This window comes from Mycetomoellerius zeteki, unplaced genomic scaffold, assembly GCF_001594055.1.
Source record: "Mycetomoellerius zeteki isolate Tzet28-1 unplaced genomic scaffold, Tzet1.0 scaffold41, whole genome shotgun sequence".
Taxonomy (NCBI): domain Eukaryota; kingdom Metazoa; phylum Arthropoda; class Insecta; order Hymenoptera; family Formicidae; genus Mycetomoellerius; species Mycetomoellerius zeteki.
This window is the reverse complement of record NW_017257403.1, coordinates 1,376,100-1,377,122: the sequence shown is the minus strand read 5'-3', so window position 1 is coordinate 1,377,122 and position 1,023 is coordinate 1,376,100.

Below are 1,023 nucleotides of genomic sequence, written 5' to 3'. Positions count from 1 at the left end.
ATTCAGTATCAATAATAAATTATTTTAAAAGATTAAATATTGATTAACAAATTTATAAGATTATATTTTAAAATAATTTTTATATCTACCGAATGTAATTTATTATAAATAAGTATTATTATTAATAAGTATGGATAAAAATGATCTATATTTTATATTACGTGCAACATAATTAAAAGTTAGACATATAATTTATCAAATATTGCACACATACTGTAGTAAAATGAATCGATTTTTTTATGTCAACATGAATTCCGAATTTTGTAATTCAAAATAAAATTAGCAGTAAATTAACAATATGTTATTAACAATATTAATATAAAATTAATTAATACGTTCCTCATTTGTCATAATACACGAATGCATAACTTGATAAAAATAATTACAAATTAATAGATTCATAAAAAAAAATTATCAATTATTCACGTAACGTGTTAAAAATTTAATATCTCATGTTTGATAACGCTCGGTAAAATATAACAAGCATTTCGCACAATGAGTATCGTCAAAAAATAAATTTTTTATTCTCGATGTTATATTTTTATGAATATCCATATCAATATAAATATTTTATTATATTCGCAATATACTATGTACATGCTCAAAATCTGTATGTGCGAAATATATATGTGTATTAATATCCGAAGTATTTTAATATAATTAATATGTACGTAATTCTCTAATTAAGTTTGAAATAAATTACATAAAAAATTCTTCTGTTCTGCGACAAAATATTTATTAAATCTCACGTCGTTTTACTATGCTTCAAACGACATAAATATCATAAATGCAAATATGGATGGATAAGCTCCGAAAGACGAGAATAAAATTCATATGTCATAAAAATAAATGTAATTAATAATAATTGTTGCGTTTCTTGTTAAATAAAAATATGATATAATAGCTAAAATATATTTCGTCTGTATAAAATATTTTTTATCGTCCTTTTATTTTTTTGTATTTTTATTATGCTTCTATATCAAACGTATATATATTGAAAAAAATGTTTTCATATACATGTCG